Source organism: Mesoplodon mirus (genome assembly GCF_964341445.2).
Source record: "Mesoplodon mirus genome assembly, chromosome: 6".
In the NCBI taxonomy this organism is placed as follows: Eukaryota; Metazoa; Chordata; class Mammalia; order Artiodactyla; family Ziphiidae; genus Mesoplodon; species Mesoplodon mirus.
Genome location: NC_138982.1, coordinates 9,374,078 through 9,397,773, shown reverse-complemented (window position 1 = coordinate 9,397,773; position 23,696 = coordinate 9,374,078).

Sequence of the window (23,696 nt, the reverse complement as noted above, 5' to 3'; positions counted from 1 at the left end):
CTTATCTTTTCAACCTGCTGTTGGATATGTAGGTTGTTTCTGGTTTCTGGCTATTAAGAATGAGACTGCCATGAACATGCTTGAACAAGCCTTTTTGTGAACATAGGTTTTCATATCTCTTATCTCAGATAAATATCTACAGGTTTAATTACTGGGTCATAGAGTAGATGTACATTTAACTTTATAAGAAATTGGCAAACAGTCCTCCATAGTGGTTGCACCATTTAAATTTCAACCAGCAGCATATGAATGTTCCAGGTATTCTACAACTTGGTGTTATCCGTTGTCTTAATTTCAGTCATTTTAATGGATATCTAATGGTATCTCATTCTGATTTTAGTTTGCCTTTTCCTGATGAATAAAGATATTGAATATCTTTTCATGTATTTTTAGTCCATTTGTATATCTTGTTTTGTGACTTACTCTGCTCAAATATTTTGTCCATGTTTTTATTGGGTCGTTTGTCTTACTGTTGAGTTGTAAGAATTCTTGGTATTTTCTGGATACAAATTCTTTGTCAGATCTATGCAGATACATGTATTACAAATATTTTCTCCTAGTCTGTGTCTTGCATGTTTATTTTCTTAACAGTATCTTTTGATGTACAAAAATGTTGACTTTTGATGTGGTCTAACTTACCAATTTTATCTTTTATGGTTAGTGCTTTCCACATCTTGACAAAGAAATCTTTGACTAAGATATTCTCCTATACTTTCTTTTAGAAGATTTAGGACTCTGATTTTATATATTATGTCTATAATTCATCTCAAATTAGTTTTAAATGTGGACTTGTAGGGGTTGAGGCTCATTTCCCGCTGCAGGGCTATCCAATTGTTCCAGAACAGTTTGTTGAAAAGACTTTCTTGTCTTGCACTGAAATAACTTGGCACATCAGTCAATTATCATGTTTTCATATTTACTCTTCACAATCCTGTGGTGTATTTTCCCTATTTTACAGATTAGGAAGAATATATGTGTGTCTAGGGGGGAATACTACCCAGCCATAAAAAAGAATAGATTCTGCCATTTGCAACAACATGGCTGGACTTGCAGAGTTTTATGGTTAGTAAAATAAGTCAGACAAAGAAAGACAAATACTCTATGTTATCACTTATATTGGAATCTAAAAATAAATTAGTGAGTATAACAAAACAGAAACAGACTCACAGGTACAGAGAACAAGCTAGTGGTTACCACTGGGGAGAGGGAAGGGGAGAGGGGCAATATTGGGGTAGGGGATTAAGAGATACAAACAACTATGTAAAAAATAAATAAGCAACAAGGATATAGTGTACAGCACAGGAAAATATAGCCATTATTTTGTAATAAATTTAAATAGAGTATAATCTATAAAAACATTGAATCACTATGCTATACACCCAAAACTAATATAATATTGAAAATCAACTATGCTTCAATAAGAAAAAGAAAGTAATAGGTAAATTCCCTTCAAAAATAGTTGTCTCCAGAAAACTGTAGCTTTGTCATAAATATGAAATATGTGTGTGCCACTAGACACAGAGAAATTACAAAAGAAACTGAAGACTGAATCATGGGGCACTGTTAGAAAAGGAGGATTCTAAGGAGTCCCAAAGATATAAGGTATTGAGCTGAGCTTCTGGCCACAGACGACACACTGGAAGGTCAAAGGGCACCAAGAAATGCAGCTAAGAAGCCATGCCCTCATAGGGCAGGGTGTCTGAGGGTCTGAGACGGCACAGTCCACACAGGGGGTGAGTGTGGTTACTGAGAAGTTAAATTAATTTTTCAAAACAGCCTGCCCCTCAGAAGAGATGATGGAGCAATTTCCATCCCAAAGACACTGTCAGCAAGAAATCATGGGGTAATCAGAGCTAGAGGCTAAGGTTTCCAGGGAAGAGGTAAAGCAGCCTCTAGAGAAACACAGAGGTGATCAATCACAAGGACAGAAGGCCAGTTGTCCAAGAATTCAAAAGTCATTAAAAACAAAATGTTAGAGAAGCAAGAAGAACTACAATCCTGCAGCCTGTGGAACAAAGACCACATTCACAGAAAGACAGACAAGATGAAAAGGCAGAGAGCTATATACCAGATGAAGGAACAAGATAAAACCCCAGAAAAATAACTAAATGAAGTGGAGATAGGCAACCTTCCAGGAAAAGAATTCAGAATAATGATAGTGAAGATGATCCAGAACCTCAGAAAAACAATGGAGGCAAAGATCGAGAAGATGCAAGAAATGTTTAACAAAGACCTAGAAGAATTAAAGAACAAAAAAAAGAGATGAACAATACAGTAACTGAAATGAAAACTACAGTAGAAGGAATCAATAGCAGAATAACTGAGGCAGAAGAACAGATAATGACCTGGAAGACAAAATGGTGGAATTCACTGTTGCAGAACAGACTAAAGAAAAAAGAATGAAAAGAAATGCAGACAGACTAAGAGGCCTCTGGGACAACATTAAACGCAAGAAAATTCACTTTATAGGGGTCCCAGAAGGAGAAGAGAGAGAGAAAGGACCAGAGAAAATATTTGAAGAGATTATAGTTGAAAACTTCCCTAACATGGGAAAAGAAATAGCCACCAAAATCCAGAAGCACAGAGAGTCCCATACAGGATAAACCCAAGGAGAAACACGCTGAGACACATAGTAATCAAATTGGCAAAAATTAAAGACAAAGAAAAATTATTGAAAGCAGCAAGGGAAAAATGACAAACAACATACAAGGGAATTCCCATAAGGTTAACAGCTGATTTCTCAGCAGAAACTCTACAAACCAGAAGGGAGTGGCATGATATACTTAAAGTGATGAAAAGGAAGAAACTACAACCAAGATTACCCTACTCAGCAAGGATCTCATTCAGATTCGATGGAGAAATCAAAGCTTTACAGACAAGCAATAGCTAAGAAAATTCAGCACCACCAAACCAGCTCTACAACAAATGCTAAAGGAACTTCTCTAAGTGGGAAACACAAGAGAAGAAAAAGACCTACAGAAACAAACCCAAAACAATTAAGAAGATGGTCATAGGAAAATACATATCGATAATTACCTTAAACGTGAATGAATTAAATGCTCCAACCAAAAGACACAGGCTTGCTGAATGGATACAAAAACAAGACCCATCTAGATGCTGTCTACAAGAGACCCACTTCAGACCTAGGGACACATACAGACTGAAAGTGAGGGGATGGAAAAAGATATTCCATGCAAATGGAAATCAAAAGAAAGCTGGAGTAGCTATACTCATATCAGATAAAATGGTTTTTAAAATAAAGAATGTTATATATATGGAATCTAAGAAAAAAAAATGTCATTAAGAACCTAAGGGTAAGACGGGAATAAAGGCACAGACCTACTAGAGCATGGACTTGAGGATATGGGGAGGGGGAAGGGTAAGCTCTGACAAAGTGAGAGAGTGGCAGGGACATATATACACTACCAAACGTAAAATAGATAGCTAGTGGGAAGCAGCCGCATAGCACAGGGAGATCAGCTTGGTGCTTTGTGACCACCTAGAAGGGTGGGATAGGGAGGGTGGGAGGGAGTGAGACACAAGAGGGAAGAGATATGGGAACATATATATATGTATAACTGATTCACTTTGTTATAAATCAGAAACTAACACACCATTGTAAAGCAATTATACTCCAATAAAGATGTTAAAAAAATAAAGAATTTTACATGTGACAAGGAAGGACACTACATAATGATCAAGGGATCAATCCAAGAAGAAGATATAACAACAATAAATATAACAATTATAAATATATATGCACCCAACATAGGAGAACCTCAATATATAAGGCAACTGCTAACAGCTATAAAAGAGGAAATCGAAAGTAACACAATAATAGTGGGGGAATTTAACACCTCACTTACACCAATGGACAGATCATCCAAAATGAAAATAAATAAGGAAACAGAAGCTTTAAATGACACAATACACCAGATAGATTTAATTGATATTTATAGGAAATTCCATCCAAAAACAGCAGATTACACTTTCTTCTCAAGTGCGCATGGAACATTCTCCAGGATAGAACACATCTTGGGTCACAAATCAAGCCACAGTAAATTTAAGAAAATTGAAATCATATCAAGCACCTTTTTGGACCACAACACTATGAGATTAGAAATGAATTACAGGGAAAAAAATGTAAAGAACACAAACACATGGAGGCTAAACCATACGTTACTAAATAACCAAGATATCACTAAAGAAATCAAAGAGGAAATCAAAACATACCTACAGACAAATGACAGTGAAAACATGACGATCCAAAACCCATGGGATGCAGCAAAAGCAGTTCTAAGAGGGAAGTTTATAGCTATACAAGCCTACCTCAAGAAACAAGAAAAATCTCTAGTAAACAATCTAACATCACACCTAAAGCAACTAGAGAAAGAAGAGCAAACAAAACCCAAAGTTAGCAGAAGGAAAGAAATCATAAAGATCAGAGAAGGAATGAATGAAATAGAAACAAAGAAAACAATAGCAAAGATCAATAAAACTAAAAGCTGGTTCTTTGAGAAGATAAACAAAATTGATAAACCATTAGCCAGACTCATCAAGAAAAAGAGGGAGAGGACTCAAATCAATAAAATTAGAAATGAAAAAGGAGAGTTACAACAGACACCACAGAAATACAACCCATCCTAAGAGACCACTACAAGTAACTCTATGCCAATAAAATGGACAGCGTGGAAGAAACAGACTAATTCTTAGAAAGGTATAACCTTCCAAGACTGAACCAGGAAGAAACAGAAAATATGAACAGGCCAATCACAAGTAATGAAATTGAAACTGTGATTAAAAATCTTCCAACAAACAAAAGTTCAGGACCCGATGGCTTCACAGGTGAATTCTATCCAACATTTAGAGAAGAGCTAACACCCATCCTTCTCAAACTCTTCCAGAAATTTGCCGAGGAAGGAACACTCCCAAACTCATTCTATGAGGCCACCATCACCCTGATACCAAAACCAGACAAAGATACTCCAAAAAGGAAAATTACAGATCACTATATTCATCACTGATGAATATAGATGCAAAAATCCTCAACAAAATACTAGCAAAAAGAATCCAACAACACATTAAAAGGATCATACACCACGATCAAGTGGGATTTATCCCAGGGATGCAAGGGTTCTCCAATATATGCAAATCAATCAATGTGATAAACCATATTAACAAATTGAAGAATAAAAACCATATGATCATCTCAATAGATGCAGCAATAGCTTTTGACAAAATTCAACACCCATTTATGATAAAAACTCTCCAGAAAGTGGGCATAGAGGCAAGCTACCTCAACATAATAAAGGCCATATGTGACAAACCCACAGCAAACATCATTCTCAATGGTGAAAAACTGAAAGCATTTCCCCTAAGATCAGGAACAAGACAAGGATGTCCACTCTCACCCCTATTATTCAACATAGTTTTGGAAGTCCTAGCCACGGCAATCAGAGAAGAAAAAGAAATAAAAGGAATACAAATTAGAAAAGAAGAAGTAAAACTGTCACTGTTTGCAGACGACATGATAACTATACATAGAGAATCCTAAAGATGCCACCAGAAAACCACTGGAGCTAATCAATGAATTTGGTAAAGTTGCAGGATACAAAATTAATGCACAGAAATCTCTTGCATTCCTATACACTAATGATGAAAAATCTGAAAGAGAAATTATGGAAACACTCTTATTTACCATTGCCACAAAAAAATATAAAATATCTAGGAATAAACCTACCTAGGGAGACAAAAGACCTGTATGCAGAAAACTATTAGACACTGATGAAAGAAGTTAAAGATGATACAAACAGATGGAGAGATATACCATGTTCTTGGATTGGAAGAATCAATATTGTGAAAATGACTATACTACCCAAAGCAATCTACAGATTCAATGCAATCCCTATCAAATTACCAATGGTATTTTTTACGGAACAAGAACAAATCATCCTAAAATTTGTATGGAGACACAAAAGACCCCGAATAGCCAAAGCAGTCTTGAGGAAAAAAAACGGAGCTGGAGGAATAAAAAAGAAGGAAAACATGACTTCAGACTATACTACAAAGCTACAGTAATCAAGACAATATGGTACTGGCACAAAAACAGAAACATAGATCAATGGAACAAGATAGAAAACCCTTAGATAAACCCACACACCTATGGTCAACTAATCTATGCCAAAGGAGGCAACAATATACAATGGAGAAAAGACAGTCTCTTCAGTAAGTGGTGCTGGGAAAACTGGACAACTACATGTAAAAGAATGAAATTAGAATACTCCCTAACACCATACACAAAAATAAACTCAAAATGGATTTGAGACCTAAATGTAAGACCAAACACTATAAAACTCTTAGAGGAAAACATAGGAAGAACACTCTTTGACATAAATCACAGCAAGATCTTTTTTGATCCACCTCCTAGAGTAATGGAAATAAAAACAACAATAAACAAATGGGACCTAATGAAACTTCAAAGCTCTTGCACAGCAAAGGAAACCATAAACAAGACGAAAAGACAACCCTCAGAATGGGAGAAAATATTTGCTAATGAATCAAAGTACAGAGGATTAATCTCCAAAATATATAAACAGCGCATGCAGCTCAATATTAAAGAAACAAACAATCGAATTCAAAAATGGGCAGAAGACCTAAATAGACATTTCTCTAAAGAAGACATACAGATGGCCAAGAAGCACATGAAAAGCTGCTCCACATCACTAATTATTAGAGAAATGCAAATCAAAACTACAATGAGGTATCACCTCACACCAGTTAGAATGGGCATCATCAGAAAATCTACAAACAACAAATGCTGGAGAGGGTGCAGAGAAAAGGGAACTCTCTTGCACTGTTGGTGGGAATGTAAATTGATACAGCCACTATGGAGAACAGTATGGAGGTTCCTTAAAAAATTTAAAATAGATTTACCATATGATCCAGCAATCCCATTACTGGGCATATACCCAGAGAAAACCATAATTCAAAAAGACACATGTGTCTTTTTGTCAAAGACACATGTCATTGTCATTGGGGTGTCAAAAAGACACCCCAATGTTCATTGCAGCACTATTTACAATAGCCAGGTCATGGAAGCATCCTAAATGCCCATCGACAGACGAATGGTTAAAGAAGATGTGGTACATATATACAATGGAATATTATTCAGCCATAAAAAGGAACGAAATTGAGTCATTTGTTGAGACGTAGATGGATCTAGAGACTGTCGTACAGAGTGAAGTAAGTCTGAAAGAGACAAACAAATATCGTATATTAACGCATGTATGTGGAACCTAGAAAAATGGTACAGATGAACTGGTTTGCAGGGCAGAAGTTGAGACACAGATGTAGAGAACAAACCTATGGACACCAAAGGGGGAAAGCAGCAGGGGGGTGGAGATGGTGGTGTGCTGAATTGGGCGATTGGGATTGACATGTATACACTGATGTGTATAAAATTGATGACTAATAAGAACCTGCAGTATTAAAACAAACAAACAAACAAAACAACTAATACTAAACTGTCATTGGGTTATTTGTATGGAAATATGTTAATATAAATGTTTCAGACATTACATGAAATTTCTAGAAATCTTATATGTTCTGGTATAATGTTATAAGTCATAATTCTAGTTATTACTTTAAAGTATATATCTCAGAAATAACTAAATTTCCTTGTCAATTGCATTATTATGAACTTTCATCAAATCTTTAACCATGGTCATTTTTAGCTCTTTTGTCATTTACAGACAGTTCTGGATGCACTCTGATGCTTTTGCAAATATGTTCCTATAAAAGGGTTTCATCTTCAAGGAATTCATGGAAAAGACTCTGACAAGTACAGGTTTCTGGTAACTTACTGTACAGCTGCACTGAATGAATAAGCATTTTCAGAACTCTAATGAAAAACTGGTGAACTCATAAAAGTGCTAACAAAAGATAAAGATGAAAAAAAATTAATTACATGGGACTGAGTGAACTGATGAGCATGATTATAATTTTTGTGACTTTCTGTTTGAATTAAAAAAAAATCCCACAAGGACTCAGAGGCAAAAAATATACAAATCAATTTTCACTGCAAAGTCAAGGAGCTGTTACAGTGGAGGATTCCTGGACTGAATGTCAATATTATGACATAGTGTGAGTGTGTTTCGTGTTTGGTACTTGCAATCACTGTTGCTTTTGTTGTGGTCATCCATTTACAATGCTTGGTGTCAGTCTATTTATCTCTTGTAAAAATAAAATACAGTGTGTGTGTGTGTGTGTGTGTGTGTGTGTGTGTGAAATAATTAATTAATTAATTTCTTTAAAAATGGTAGAACTCATGACAAAGAACGAAATCTAAACGGTAGAAAGAGAAACACTTGTATGCAGAAGCCAATGAGGAGTTTAGCTTTAAAATCACTTTCATGGGAGAAAAACAAATATCGTATATTAACACATATATGTGGAATCTAGAAAAATGGTATAGATGAACCTATTTGCAGGGCAGGAATAAAGACGTAGATGTACAGAACAGACATGAGGACGTGGGTTGGGGGGAGAAGGGGAGGGTGGGACGAATTGGGAGATTAGGACTGACATATATATATTACCATGTGTAAAATAGACAGCTAGTGGGAATCTGCGGTATAGCACAGGGAGCTCAGTTTGGTACTCTGTGACGACCTAGATGGGTGGGAAGGGAGTGGAGGGTGGGAGGGAGGTCCAAGAGGGAGGAGATATATGTATACATATAGCTGATTCACTTCGTTGTACAGCAGAAACTAACACAACATGGTAAAGCAATTATGCTCCAATTAAAAACAAAAAGAAAAGAAAAGAAAATCACTTTCATGGGATCTGTGGACCACTCCTACTATCAGGACACAGTCAAACGTTCCTGTCTCCACAAGCAAAGCAGAGAATTCAACACATCCCTGGGAAACTGGGGACAAAGGATTCAGGGTTTTTAAGAAAGGGCTGTCGGTTTCTCTCTTTATCCGAATTATTAGAATGTGTCTTCAGTGCTACCTTTAGAGCTCTACAAATAGAACCCTGCAATTAAAGACAAGGCTCACCATTTCAGTAGCTCCAGAGAAGGTTAGATTGATGAATCAAATCAGTTTAATAAACATTTTTTTCTAAAAATCTCCTGAGGTCTTTGTAATCTTTTATTAGTCTCTGAAGAAAACAAAAGCAACATAGAGTTTCTCATCAGATACAAGGCAATTTGGTTAAAATATATATACAAACACAGGAACTCAATTACCCAGACAAATGAAGGGAAGAACAGGTAATTCACAAACTGCCATTAAGCCACATAATAACAACAGCCACCATTTATTAAAGGTTTAGTGTAGTAGGGCAGGCCCTATGCCCAGCACCTCACATACAGGAATTTAATCCTCAAGAAATTCTGTAATCAGGACTTCCCTGGAGGTCAGGTGGTTAGGACTCTGAGTTTCCACTGCAGGGGGCAATGGTTCAATCCCTGGTCTGGGAACTAAGATCCCACAAGTTGCACAGCGCAGCCAAAAAATAAAACAAAACAGAAATTCTGTGATAATAATACCAATGGCAACTTATGTAAATTATTTTATTTGTTTATCAGATCAAGCCTTGGAGGGAGACACTATCATTATCCCATTTTCCAGACAAGGAAAGAATTTAAAGACATTAAATAAATATAAAGACACTAAATCTATTTCCCATGGTCATATAACTAGGGAGTGTGGACCACGGAATCAATCCAAGGGTCTGAGCCCATTGCTTGTGCCTTTGACTACAAGGCTTTCCCACATTTTACAGATGAGACAACTGAGCCCCAGAGAAGATAATACATCAAAGAACACACAGCTAGTGAGTGGCCATGTCAGGACCTGAATTCCAGTCATCCTAATTCCAAGTTTCCACGCTCTTCAACTTGGTATTGTACTAAATTGATGTTCACACCCAACCTAACTTCTATTTGCATTTTATTTGAGGATTTCATAAAATGTGAAATCAGGGGAATCCCAGGGCTTCAAACCAACACCCAATTCCACAGTAAAGGACTGTCTCAAGAGAAGCTGGGTGAACGTCCAAGTGACACTCCCTGACCATTTGCTACACTCCACCCTGAAAGATGACCCAGAGCACATTTTGGACAACAGCAAAGCCAACCATGTGTCACCATCTGACTCACACTTACCCTGGCAGGGAGTGGAGAACTTTGTAGGATTTACAGTGAATACATGTAGGGAATATGGGGAAAGACAGCCTATTGCTCAATTTTTTTTGTTGTTGCTAAATTAACTTAGAGCTCACAATAGATGGAAGAAAGATGACCATATCACAGAGAGTACTGGACTTCTGTTATTGGAAGTTTACCCCCCTCTCCCCATTGGTGGGTTTCTATTCAAGGTTCTCTGCCTTCCCACAACCAAAGGTGGGCATGTGGCCCAGGCTAGACCAATAGAACACTCCCAGAAATTGAGTCTTGTGTGGACAGACACAAAGAGAGGTTTCTGGAATTGATTTATTCTGGCAGCCATGGCCTGGACACAGGGACAATTGGTTCCTGCTATGGAGTTTCCCAGAGCTTCTAAGTCCCTATTGTTCGGAAACAGGGTCCAGCAGCTTTCTCTTCCATTCTGTGAGCAACCTCATATCCTCCAGCACATTCCTTTTCTGCTTAAGGTAGCTAGGGTTTTTTTTTCCTGTTGCCTGCAACCAAAAAAATCCTAACTGAATCTCAAGTTGCCCAAGGGGAGGCATCCTTTGACACTGGTGAGTCTGAGCCTTAGAATCCACTACAGAGATCAGAGGGTGACTGTTACTGGACAGCAGATGAGTGGAGAAATGGGGCTGTTTCTAGAGACAAGAAGATGAAGGAATAGGCTCTAATTTTGTTGGGTTTCTAGATAGGTTTTAACCCCTGGAATTCTCTGTCCCTTGCATGATTCACACCTTTTACAGTTACTCACCATTTAAGCCCATAGAGTTATCGTCCTGTGAGAAGTAACTCAGCTGTCTAGAGCATGATGCTAATGAGGGCAGCACTTCTGACTTGATTTTTGTGGGCTGGTTACCTTAGTTCTGAGTCACAGCCAAGAATGGCACTCGAAACCCGATCAAAGCTCTTTTGACATTTCACGGGGCTGCAGTAATGAAGCTGATGGACAACACTAATCACTGCCACAAATTCAGGTTCAGCTCATATTTCTTAAGACCCTGAGCCATGCCAGGTAGTGCATTAGGCACTTCACATGCATTATCTCACTGACCGTCAAGCCAGCACTTGTGACAAATGAATCCAAGTGTATTACAAATGAATGACATAACCACATTGAAGATGTTGAGGAAGGAAGGAACTGAGCTAAGTAACTTTGGAAAACAATATCTTGACTGGATACTACAAGGCTAAAGACATAAAGAATGTACTCTAGTTGGTAACTTTGTTTCTCACAGGACTATTGTGTTAGCAATTTTGAAACCATTTTCTATGTATTCTAGAGTTGAACATACAAGAACATATATTGCTGATAATGAGAGCTAAATTTCCTACTGCTAGAGGAAGAAGTTCCAAATAAGGCAAGAAGGAGGATAGAATAATCCCTGTCCTGCTAGATGGGAGTGGGAGGTAGCAACGTGAATTTATGGCTATTTTTTTTTGTGGTTAAAATATTAACTACATTAACTACATTCACACCATCATCACTATCCATCTCCAGAACTCTTCTATCACCCCAAACTGAAACCCTGTACCCATTAAATGATAACTTCTCATTGTCCCATTGTTTTTTTCTTGTAGTGTCTTTGGTTTTGCTATCAAGGCTCATGGTTAATTGTAATATATATACAGCTACAAAAATACAGAAGGAAATATAGATGTATGCATAGGTTAGTATACACACATGTGTCCTAGCTCAGTGTGTCTCCTGAGAGAGTCTAGAACTAGTAATAGAGACTTCCCTGGTGGTCCAGTGGTTAACACTCCACGTTTCCAATGCAGGTGACAGGGGTTTGATCCCTGGTTGGGGAACTAAGATCTCATGTGCCATGTGGTGCAGCCAAAAAATTTTTTTTAATTTTGTAATTTAAAAAAAAAAAAAAACTCTAGAAGTAGTAATAACCCAGTAGCAATGAGCACACCTACTACCCTGATCTTGGTTTCTAATACCGTGCTACCAAGAAAGGAACCCACGCCCCTTGGAGAAGTGGTTGATTCCAGGGCTGGAGCAGGAAAAATATAGATGGCTATTAATCTGCATTGTGTCTAAAATCTTGATTAGCTTACAACGAAAGGAAGAATAATTTGATGCCCAACAATTATGTTTTGTGACTAGTTATCAACTGGCTGCTTATTAATGTCTATCTTTTCAGTCAATCAAAGTAAAACTCCATTCTGCTATTTTTTAAAAAAAAAAGATGAACTTGAAGCATCTCACACTGGCAGAAAGTTAAAAAGGGGTTTTTTACAAAAAAATAAGAAGATAAAGGCATGCTACAAAGCACAGGAGCCAACCTGAAATAGCTAAAGCTGGAACAATGTGTGCAACAATATAAATAGCAAAAGTATTGGATCATAATCCAAAAATTAAAATAAATATCCCCTGAGTCTATAGTGAGATAAATAAATGATTAAATAATTAATAGATAGAAGGGACAACACTTCCTTACAGAAGATTTCCAGTAAATAAGTGTAGGAGGAATGAGAGAAATAGGAAATCACTATTAGAACACCACCATAGTGCCCGCTGGAGGAACAACCCACTGATAGTTGTTAAAATTAGTGAGTGAAAATTTAAGGAGAAACAGGATATTTCCATAATCTCAAACTATCTCCCCCCAAATAAATATTTATTCATATCAAAGGTAAACGTGGTCATTGTACAGCAGAGAAACCACCTTAGCCAAATGATCAAGGTTAATATCACTAGTGATGTCATTATGACATCATGTACCCTCCAACATGTCCCACTGACAAGGGTACATCGCCTCTGTGGTGTTCGTCCCAATAATCCATAGCTCCAGCCTACTCACGGGAAAATATCAGACAAATCCCAACATAGGGACATTCTACAATATCTCTGATTAGTATTCTTCAAAACTATCAAAGCCATGAAAAACAAGGAGAGACTGGGGGATTGTCACAGATCCGAGGAGACGAAAGGGACATTATGCCTAAGTACATTCTCACTGAATTCTGGAATAGAAAAAGACATTCTCAGAAAAACTCAGGAAATTCTAAAATCATCTGTAGTTTAGTTAATAGTACTGTGCCAATGTTAATTTCTGAGTTTTCATAATTATACTACATTTCTATAGGATTTTAACCTTAGGGATGGCCTGATAAAGGGTATATGGAACCCTCTGTACTACTTTTGCAACTTCCTTTAAAGTCTAAAATTATCTCAAAATTAAACGTTTTTTAAATATCTGAAGAAAAATACAGGCACACAGAGTGAAAACTTTGAGAGTCCTGAGACATCATCTTTTTTTTTCTTTTTTTGCGGTACGCGGGCCTCTCCCTGTTGTGGCCTCTCCCGTTGTGGAGCACAGGCTCCGGACGCGCAGGCTCAGAGGCCATGGCTCACGGGCCCAGCCGCTCCGCTGGCATGTGGGATCTTCCCGGACCGGGGCACGAACCCTTGTCCCCTGCAACGGCAGGTGGACTCTCAACCACTGCGCTACCAGGGCAGCCCCTGAGACATCATCTTTCTAGGCAAAGACGGCACACTTTCATTTTACATGAGTTAGTAACTCACAGTAGGAGTTTACCACTTCTCCCCGTTAGGAGTATAAAGCCTTAAGGGGCCGTTGATGAGGCAATGGATTTAGGAAGCACTGTGGCACTGGGCTGAGGCAGATCTGAGTTTGAACTTCGGGAATTTGTCAGGGGAAAGTTGTTTCACACCTCTGAAATTCAATAAGATCTTTCCAGAGTTGTCATGAATATTAAATGAGGTCATGCTTAAGAAAGCACTTTATCCATAGTAGGTATTCAGTGAATTTCTTTTCTTTTCTTTTCTCTTGTTTTAAGCATGTTAGAATACAAAAGGAAAACAAGACGTGCTCCCTTTTACATTAGGGCCTTATAATCTAGATTGGGAAAAAATGTACACAAGTGTAAAATAATGACCAAAGAATGGCTTTACCCTCTGATATAATCAAATGCTGCGTCCACCTGAGAGTGGGACAGTGTGTACCAGAGCACAACCCAAACTAAAGTAGAGAAGGGAGAAATGTGATCCAGCATCCCCTGGGCAGCCTTCAAGAGCAGTGGGACTGTCCTGAGCGTGGCATGCACCGACAAGGAAAGGATGGGGCTTGTGGGGCACAATTGAGCCGGAGAGGGGGAGAAGCAAGGGCATGAAGACAGGAGTACATGTGGGTAGATGCCAGCCATTTTCACTTATTTTTCCATTATTTTTACAGATAAAGGCAGACCAGTGGGAGATACATTCATTTGGAGCACGGGATGAATGTGAGGAAACAAACCCACCCTGACTAACCTGGGAATGGAGCAGAATTCTGGAGAGTCTGAAAGGCGGCCTGAGTTGTTCTGGATGCTGGAGGCAAGAGAGACTGTGGTTGGTTCTTGAGGGAAAGTAAGACTCAAGGGAAGCACAGAATGTTTTAGTTTGGACTGTATTTGATACACAGAAGTGGGGTTTTGTATGTGTGTGTGTTTGTTTTAATTGAAGTATAGTTGACATACAATGTTGTGTTGGTTTCAGGTGTACAGCAAAGTGATTCAGATATATGTATGTATTCTTTTTTTCAGATTCTTTTCCCATATAGGTTATTACAAGATATTGAGTAGAGTTCCCTGTGCTATACAGTAGGTCCTTGTTATTTACCTATTTTAAATATAGTAGTGTGTATATGTTAATCCCAAACTCCTAATTTATCCCTCCCCTCCCCTTCCCCCTTTGATAACCGTACTTTGTTTTCTATGTCTGTGAGTCTCTTCCTGTTTTGTAAATAAGTTTGTTGGTTTTTTTTTTTAGATTTAACATATAGGTGACATCTTTTGAGATTTGTCTTTGTCTGGCTTGCTTCACTTAGTATGATAATCTCTAGGTCCATCCATATTGCTGCAAATGGTATTATTTCATTCTTTTTTATGGCTGAGTAACGTTCCATTATATATATATATATATATATATATATACCACATCTTCTTTATCCATACATCTGTCGATGGACATTTAGGTTGCTTCCATGTCTTGGCTATTGTAAATATTGCTGCCATGAACACTGGGGTGCATGTATCTTTTTGAATTAGAGTTTTCTTTGGCTATATGCCCAGAAGTGGGATTGCTGGATCATATTGTAGCTCTATTTTTACTTTTTTAAGGAACCTCCATACTGTTTTCCATAGTGGCTGCACCAATTTACATTCCTACCAACAGTGCAGGAGGGTTCCCTCTTCTCCACACCTCAGCATTTATTATTTGTAGACTTTTTGATGATAATTGCCATTCTGACCAGATTGAGGTGATACCTCATTGTATAGTTTGGATTTGCATTTCTCTAATGATTAGCGATGTTGAGCATTTTTTCATGTGCCTGTTGGCCATCTGTATGTCTTCTTTGGAGAAATGTCTATTTAGATCTTTGTCCATTTTTTGATTGGTTTGTTTGGTTTTTTTGCACAGAAGTGGTTTAAGCAGAGAAGTCCTGTGATCATAGCATGGGAAATCAGGCAGGATTCTGTTGCAGGAAATCAAAACCACTTTGGCAATTTTAAGCAGAAAGAGAATTAAGTGCCTATAAAATCATTGAAAGGGCTGGAGAATTGGGCTCTAGGCCGTTCTGTTAAGGGGGCTGTAAATTGGTAAAACCTTTTTCAAAAGCTGTTGGATGGCACTTATCAAAATTGTACATGTATACAATATTTTTTATTTTTATTTTACATTACAGTATCATTGATTTACAATGTTGTGTTAGTTTCAGGTGTACAATAAAGTGATTCAGTTATACATATACTTATATCCATTCTTTTTCAGATTCTTTTCCCATATAGGTTATTACAGAATATTGAGTAGAGTTCCCTGTCCTATACAGTAGGTCCTTGTTGAAAATATACATATAATATTTGATTTAGGAAATCCATTCTAGAAAAAACTCAGTTCTAGAAAAATCTATTCTAGAAAAGAAGATTATGTATAAACACAAAGATATACAAGGTTGTTCATGGCAGCATTTTTTTCTACCAGCAAAAAAATTTTTTCCTACTTCCTAAATGGAAGAGGTTAAATAAAGCATGGTATGGAATACTGTGCAGTTGTTAGAAGAAAATATTGAGCCTTTATAGAAAGATCTTTCAGACAAACTGTTAACTGAAACCCAAGTCACAAAGCAAAGCCCACAGTATGTCCCATTTACGCGTTTAAAAGTGCATGGGGGGTTCACTGGTGGCGCAGTGGTTGAGAGTCTGCCTGCTGACGCAGGGGACACGGGTTCGTACCCCGGTCCGGGAAGATCCCACATGCCGTGGAGCGGCTGGGCCGGTGAGCCATGGCCGCTGAGCCTGAGCGTCCGGATCCTGTGCTCCGCGACGGGAGAGGCCACAACAGTCAGAGGCCCGCGTACGGCAAAAAACAAAACAAAACAAACAAACAAAAAAAACATTGTTTCCCTCTGAATATTCCTGCATTGTTGGAGTCTTTTATGAGGACTATGCATTCATGTATTACTAGTGTGGTAAAATCATGAGCAATCGGTCACCTCCTCCAAACCTCTCCTTAAAATGCAATAAAGAAAACAATCCTGACCTTAATTCAGATCATGATAGGGATGGGTGAGGAGTGCCATTCTTCTCATACAAGAAATGGGCTGTGGTCCATCTCAGGTAGAAATGATGACTGAAAGGGAACACCTATCAGTTTCTCCTGATTTTGTTCTAATGGGTTGGGTGGTGGAGGGAGGGATGGAGATTTAATTTTTCCTTCACGTGCCAGTTATGGTTGTAGGTCTTACCAAATGGAATGTATTGAAAGGATGGAGGCACTCTTTGAATCCATTGGAAGACTGAAGATGTAAGCTTGGAAAACAGACAGAAAAAAGCAGCCTGGGCAGCCCAAGAACATAGACAAGTTCCCATCCGGGCAGGGTGTTTTCAGGTCACCCCCAAGAGAGCCAAAAGCACCCACCTCTGCATGCTACAACTTGCTCCAATGGACCCTGCATCCTTGCATCACTCCCTGAAAATTCCAAGCCTTGATGGAAGCATCTTATTTGCCAAGCAAGCAAGGAGTAAGGAATAAAGAGTATCTGTCCTTCTCCTTGATTTTGTCATGGACATCTGGGCCCTGCCCATCCCCAAGACTCCCACAGCAGAGGCTGTCTCAAATAAGAAGGGTTCTTTGATGCTGAGAAAGCCAACAATGATGAATGTCAACCACACTTGGGTAGTCCAACTCAGATTTCGCCTGATGATTGAAGAGATGCCCCACATGCTGGTCCACTTGCCTTGGTCTAACAAATTTATTTGCTTTGGATTTTCCAGCACTTCAAGTCAGCTTAGCACTTCACAAACCGCGTGAGGGAGGGAGGCTCCAGAGAGAAGAGGCGCCTTCACTTCTGAAGAAGGCATCAGTGTCAGCATCCATGAGATGAGTATTTATTGAGCTGAGGGGCAGAGGGGGTGACCGATGCCCTGTCCCGCAGCCTTCAGCTGAAACTATGAGCCCCATTTCAGGTGCCCCATTGCATCAGGAAATGGAAATGAGGCAAATGATTGGGAAGTGTCTAGGCTGGCTGGCTGGCTGCAAGGGCTGGGGGGTTGTATCCACTGCCTTCAGCAGGCTGATAGGTTATACTCCAGAAAAGAGTTATTCAGCCTAGACTAGGGAGACAAAAAAGCAAATTCAATTGAGGTTCATAAAACTTATGAAGCATATGCTGAAAAGTGCCTCAGCAGCTCACTCTCAGCCTTGTCCCATAAATAACACAAGGACAAAGGGAGAAAAAAAATGAAATTAGAGACTAAGAAAAAAATCTCTTTGACACAACCAGGAGTTTAGATGAGGCATGCTCCTCTGGTAAGCAGTAGCTGCCAGAGCACACAGCATAGCAAAACGCCTTTGGAGAGGCCCATTCATTTGATTGTTTTTTTTTTTTTTTTTTTACCACTTTCAGCTTTTGCAGGTATTGGCACTTCTTGATTTAGAATGCAATTATATGTTTATTGGAAAAGGAGGGACTCGGAAGGTGATTATTTCCCGTGTGTAAGAGCCGTTCGTAAATAACCATATTCACTTCTGCATTTCACCCAAGGCTGTCTCCATGTGACCCTCATCACTTCAGGAAAGGAAATATGTGAAATTTCTTTAATCTGGGACATCTCTGGGCAGATGTGGACACAAACAAAGAGGAATCTGAAGGTTTGGTCACATCTTGGCAGACATCAGAGTCCCTACTTGCTGATAGCTAAAGGAGCGGGCATAGGCTGTTTCCAGCACTTTCTCCCTTTTACGCGGAAGAGTGGGTAGTGGGGCACCAGACTCCGAGCTGTAACTGCACACCAGGAGCCTTTTGCCTAAAACCATGTTCCTCTTTCTCATCCAGTAAACCAGGAACTAAAACAAGGGGGTTAATTGAGATAATACAATTACCTCCGAATGTATTGGCTGTTGAATTTCTTTTTTGAAGGGCCAGGAAAAGCAATTAGGACTATGCTAGTCTCTCTCGGGCCATTCTCATGGCTTTAGGTCAAGTCACTCACGGTCAAAATGAAGAGAAAAGAACTGTCTCTGAATTCATTAACTGCAGAGAGAACAATATTTGGGTGGCAGGAAGAGCCAAGAAGATGTTGGGGGGTGTGACCCAGAGGAAAAGAGCCAGGACAAGAAATCAGGCTAAATAGGAGAAGAAGAAACCCTGCCAGATCTGGAGATGTAAGTGGCCTGTCGGCGTCCTCACAAATGATTGCTTCAATTTAAATTTTGTTAAGGAACAAAAGACATAGGAAGCCAGATGCCATAAGTTAAGACAAAGCAGTAGCTAGGAAAGCCAATTCTCCTACAGAGAACTAGACTGTATAATGTTTTCATTATCAGCTCATATGCCCTCTGTTTTCACATAAAATCGAGTGCCCGTTTCCAAACGGGGAAATTTATTGCTGTCGGCTAGCCCATTGTTATGGAAGTTATTTGTATCAGTTAGAAATAAGTGCAGATGCAAATAAAAGAAACCTTGACTACCAGGGACTACCTTAAATAGATAAGGATTTATTGGTCTAATGCATGAAGCAATCTGGGGGTCTGCAGTCTCGCAATAGCGCCGAAACTCAACACTGGCATCAGGATTCCAGGTTCTTCTCTTCTTCCTGTCCCACAAGTCTTGTACCTTAGGCCTCCGTTCTCATGCTTGTTGCCACATGGCTCCAAAATAGCTGCTGCATCTTAAGTCATCACATATACATTCTAGGCAGGAAGAAAAGAAAGAAACTAAAAGGGGAAGCATTGCATCCAGAAAGTGAATGCTTTTCCAAAACCCCCTTATAGCAGCGTTCTGCTTACACCTCAGTGACCAGAATAGTGTCCCATGGCCACTGTTAGCTGCGATGGAGTCTGAGAGGTGTGCATTTCTAGTGGGACACATTGCCAAGCCCACACAAAATGACCATTCTATTAATAAAGTTAAAATACATATTGGATAGGCAACAGCAGGGTCACCGCAAGAGTTGAGCTAATTATACCATGTACGATCACAAGCACCAGCCCAGACAATTAGTGGGTCTGTCGTACAGTTCCTGTGTTGTAACCTGCTGAGCTCAGGTGGCTGTCTGAAGAACACTGGCATTTTATATTAATGTGTAATGCTGATAAGTGTGTAGTATGTGAGTTAGTCTTGTCAGTAGCTCAGTTTTCTACATCTGTGAAATGTGTCTAAGCGGAGTTACAATTATCTGCTGAGGAGAAGGAGCAAATAGCCCTCCTAACAGTGTGGAACATGTATCTGATTTAGTTCTCCTCTGCCGCTGCGTAGAGTCTACCATTTGTGATGACGTGTTCCCATAATTACCCAGTTTCTAATTCCATTGAAAGGAGTGGCTGTGGAACAACATAATATCTCAGGGAGATCCTGACCACAGGACTATGTCACAGGTGAAACTCTCATGAAAGTTAGTCTTTCTCTACCTCCAATCCTTGATCTAGACTCTAAGATCACCCTACATCCATCATATGTCACATCAAATGTCACTTGTTCAGAGAGGCCTTCCCTGGCCACCTTCCCTAATACATTTGGTGTTTCCTTGTTCTCTATTTTCCTGCCTGGTGCTTCTATTACATGTCTAAAAGCTCCTGGAGGGCAAGTATTCTGCCAGCACTCTCTCCTGTGCCTGGACCAGTGCCTGGCATAGAGAAGATGCTCAATAAATGTCAGTCCAATAATTTCTAAGTAAACATTTATAAAATATTACCAGGCATGATTCTCAATGCTTTACATATATTAATTCATTTAAACTTTACAACACCCTATGAGGTAAATGCTGTCATCCCATTTTCAGATGAGAAAACTGAGGCTTAGTGAAGTTAAAGTTGCACAGTAAATGGCAGAGCTGGGACTCAAAGCCAGACAGTGGCTCCAGAGCAAAGACGTAAGCCACTGCTTTATTCTGCCTCCACCTTGTAGAAGTTTCCACAACACAGTGGCATGTGTTGTAACAGTGCCTGTCTACTGTTCAGGGACTTCGTTCAGTTCTGCAGTTATCCTTACTTCTTAATCTTTTTCTCCCTTTTCCCCGCTGCTTGAAGTGACCCCAGGCCTCGTTTAATGCATCATGAATTCAGCACAAAATAGGCACTAGTAAACATTTATTAAAAACTGTATGACTGTCCTTAAATGCTTGGGAGAGTCATCATTTGTTGGAAATAACCTACATTTTTAAAGCCAACTGTGAAAATAGTTATCTTTTTCTGCTCAGGCAATTTCAATAAGGACAGATATAATTTGAGTACCTACTTCATGCCAGCAATGTGCTGGATGCTGTTCATACGTTATTTCTAATCCTTTCAACAATCCTGTAAAGAAGGCAGCATTTTTCCATTTTTAAATTGAGAAACAGAGCCTTCAAGAGTTTCAATGAATTGTCTAAAGTTGTGTCATAAAGAGGGGGTGGAGGATTGGTATTCCTATTCACCAATTTCACCATCTTGTGAAAGAATTAAGTGTCTTCTCAGGCCTGAGATCTTCACCAGGAAAATCTGAGAGTTCAATCACAGTCTCAAAGGAAATAAAGATCCATAAAGCATCATATGATCCATAAGAGAGTTTAACAAACAGAACAGCTTCATCCTAGTTTAAAAGGTGCTATACTTGTTCCAGTAATTAGGCCAAGAGGAAGGCATTTCCGAAATTTCCATAGAGCCAATTCACAAATCACACGAGGAAAGAAGCATTATGACTTGGCAGTCTCATCATATATGCCCAGCTTCTCCCGGAGAGAAACCTCACCTTATTCACAGTCCCTTTCTGCAAAGAATTTTTAGCTCTAATCCAAAAATCAAACCTACCTTCAAAGGATAAAGATTGGCCCATCACTGGAGATGACGACGAGGTTCTAATTATCTCCAGTTTACAAGGAAGGAAGTGAAGACTCAGAGCTTGACTCCATGGCCTCAGGTCATTTATTTTGTCATCAGTGGAGCTCAGGCTTGACCTCTCATCTTAGGACACTAAACCCTGTGCTTTTCCTCCATTTCTAAGAGGAGCTTCATTGTCCAGGACGGGATACAGAAGCCGAGGAGACAGAGGAAGAGAGAACTGGTGGTGTCATTGGAATCAGCCCATCTTGGCTCAGGCTTTGACTGTGGAGGACGCCATCCCCATGTGTGTTAAAAAGCCATTGATTTTACTTCATAGTCACAACTCCTGAGATGTCATTACGTGAAGGCTTGGTGGTTCTTGTCCCCAGGGAGAAAATATCATCAGGCCCTCTCTGCAGAATGTATTTCCCTGGACACCGGGGCGTAGAGAGTTCTAGGATATCTGCTCATCTCAGTCTAGCAAATGGTGGGTTTGAAGGACCTTCTGAATTCCATAGATGACAGGCTACCTATCATGATGGTTTGGAGCCTGCCATGGGCTCTGGAGTGGGACGGACCAGGGTTCCATTCCCATCTCTGCCAGCCACCAGGTGAATAATTTGTTTCTCCCAGCAATACAATGGGGTAGCTGGTGCACTCCTCAGGGGTGGCCATGAGGGTTGGATGAACTCAGGATGCAAAGCCTTGAGCTCAGCGCAGGGGCTGTGGGGCCCTTAACAGGGCAGAGGAGGCAAAAATTGCTCTTCCTTCCAAGGTCGGGAAGACATTGCCTAAAGGGACCCTGGCTTCAGATGCAACCACACTGGCTCCCTGAATGAACCGTTCGGGTGCGTCTGCCCGGGGACACCATCTCTCCCACGAAGACAAGCAGGGCAAAGAAAAACACCCAAGAGCAGCTTGCTTGCAAAGCAGCCATCCAGAATCTAAGTACACGTTTTCAATTTTAAAAATGCACGAAAACACTGTCTTTCTTTGTTGATACCATTTCTAGCATTGAAATGTTGTCTGAGAGACACGTTTCCATAACTGCGGTCCCCTTCTGTGCGCATAGCCTGCTTCTTTCACAAAATATAATTATTCCCACTCTCCATGCTTTTAGCCGAAGATTAACTTGTAGCAACTTAAAAGGTCAAAGCTGAGATGAAACTGTGTCTGTTTTAATCTCCAAACGATGTAAATTGGGCCAAAATTTCAAAAATAACAAGCCCTGTGGGTAGACTCTATATTCATGAAGGGTTTCCCATGACATACGAACTGATCTTTGGATAAGTAGCTTTGCATGGGAGCAGCAGGTGTAAACTCTGATGAGGCATTTGCCATGGTACAGTAAAGGCTGATGCTTTATCAAAAAGAAACAAGCAAACAGAATAGAAATTTCACAGGCTCCAAAACGTTCCACAGTTGAAATGAAGGCTGTCTCCGGCGTGGTGGCCACGATGATTTATTCAGCCAAATGTTTAAAAGAAATGCCTTGGTATGTTCGTATTGATTGTCCTGAGTTTTGCTGACAGAAAGTGTATCTACTAACTCCATCTCTGGGTAGCAGGGGGATTGGATTTGGGGATATAAATTCCACCAGTGGGTACCATAAACCGTCCTGAGATAAACGGGCTCCACTTTGCAGAGAAACAAAACACATTCCTTTCCACGTGGCTGTTCTTCAACAAGAAATAATGAAGGAAAACAGTGCTGAAATGTGCTGTGCAATTCTTAATGGCATTTTAATAGTTTAAACTAGGAGCAAAAGGCCGCTCGGCATGTGGTTTTACATAAACATTGCCCTTTCGTGATATTAATTGGGGTGAGGAGAGACAAGCTAGGAGAGACACATCAGATGGCAGGGCTCAGAGCTGGCTTACTCCGGGAGGTGGCCAGTGGCACAGACTCTCCTCTGCCCCTGAGAAGCCACAGCCAGACCCGGATGCCAGAGTAAAGCAAATCCTATCGGCACCCCTACATTATGAACTGACTTCCAGTGTGAAGTACACTTGGCACGCAGTTGACAGCTTGCTGGCCTGGACACTGCAACTGCTTAATTTATGTAATGTTCAGCTAGGGAAGAAGGCTTGGAAGTAAGTAAGAGGTAAATGACCCTTCACTTGCCACCAAAATCCATCTTTTCTAATCTCTTACAAAGAGGGTGATCATAATAATAAAATTCCAAAAGAC